At 40.9% G+C, this 1,338-nt stretch overlaps 1 protein-coding gene across 1 annotated transcript in view; it reads left to right on the top strand.

Annotated features, from left to right (window-relative positions):
• LOC124045612 (BCL-6 corepressor-like) overlaps nucleotides 1–228 on the top strand; it is an 88,205-nt gene extending 87,977 nt beyond the window's left edge. The window contains 1 exon segment of the mRNA XM_046365030.1: nucleotides 1–228. This exon segment is cut by the window's left edge and continues 1,601 nt beyond it. The gene's annotated coding sequence lies outside the window, so the exon portion shown is untranslated.
• Nucleotides 229–1,338: the final 1,110 nt, after the last annotated feature.

The raw sequence follows: 1,338 nt of genomic DNA, 5'->3' as shown, positions 1-1,338 counted from the left end.
TCACTTGCTAAACTGCAGAGAGATGTGTTTTTGTATAATAGGAATGTTTTAAAGATGATGAGAAGATATTCGGCATCTTGTACATAACAGGGTGGCGATTGCAGTATAGTATCAGTTTTACTGTTTGATGGGTCTTTTTTTGGGGGTTTCAACTTTGCAATTAAAATATCTCATTTGTATTTATATTTTACAAAAAAATTGCTTTAAAATAAATCTTAAAAACTGCAAGAGAATGTTATTCTGAGTGTTTTGCTTCTCATTGTGTGATTATTGTTGGAGGGCTTACATGGACCCATCTAAGCTTTGGACATAAGGCATATATCTCCCTGGCTTTTCTAGACCCAATCTGTCTCGACCTACAAAAACCTCCAGAGAGTTGGTGGAAAAGTTGGGCCGCTTCAATATTTCACCTGCACACATACCTGAATACTTGTTTAATGTAGCTAGACCGTTCTGAGCCCCATCCTGAATGCTCAAGGATAAGGGGGTGGAGGGGAGATGCAGTAGCCTAATCAAGAACAAGACGAGACTCCCTTAAGCCAAATTAAGCCAACAGCCTGGATAAACACACAGCTTTCATAGATACTGTTTTGTGGAGGTGACAAGTTTGCAATGAAAGCAAATGATTGAACATCAAATGGGATAAAGCTGACCATAAAATTAAATAAAAATGACTTTACATTCAGAATATGACCCTGACATTCACAAATCCTTGGAATTACATCCTTAGTAGTCCTAAATCAGGGATGGCAACTCCAGTCCTCTGGGGCCAGAGTGGTGTCACTTTTGCTCCAACTCCAGCTAACACACCTGACTCCAATAATCAACTAATCATGATCTTTACTCTAGAACACAATTAGTTTCATCAGCTGTGTTTTCTAGGGATGGCGGAAAAAGTGACAACACTCTGGCCCCTGAGGACTGGAGTTGCCAATCGCTGGCCTAAATGGACCCTGGTTGGTTTATGTATGTTCAAATACCCCCACTCAGTGGATGTACTTGGTATTACAGGTGAAGAGAACGTGAACACATGTACTACCTCAGCGGGCACCCAACCACGGATCGATCTCCAAGGCATTCCTCGTCGATCACCTAACATTTCTGTAAAATAAACAATGATAAAGCTTTGTGTTCCTATTTGTTTTATTCGTTTCGCGCTGTTGGTGGTAGGCACACTTGATTCAGCAGTCCTAGCGCTGGGGAGGCAAAGCGTTCCCATTTTGAACCCTTTCATGTGTCTGAAGGTAGAACTCTGAAGGTAGAACTTGAGTTAATAAAGCTGCATACAAACATGGTCTCTTTTTTGTTTTCTTGAGTAAGGCAGCTCCAAAATGCAGT

This window comes from Oncorhynchus gorbuscha, linkage group LG01 (assembly GCF_021184085.1).
Source record: "Oncorhynchus gorbuscha isolate QuinsamMale2020 ecotype Even-year linkage group LG01, OgorEven_v1.0, whole genome shotgun sequence".
NCBI lineage: Eukaryota > Metazoa > Chordata > Actinopteri > Salmoniformes > Salmonidae > Oncorhynchus > Oncorhynchus gorbuscha.
The sequence above is the reverse complement of the archived record's forward strand: the minus strand, read 5'-3'. Positions and strand labels throughout refer to the sequence as shown.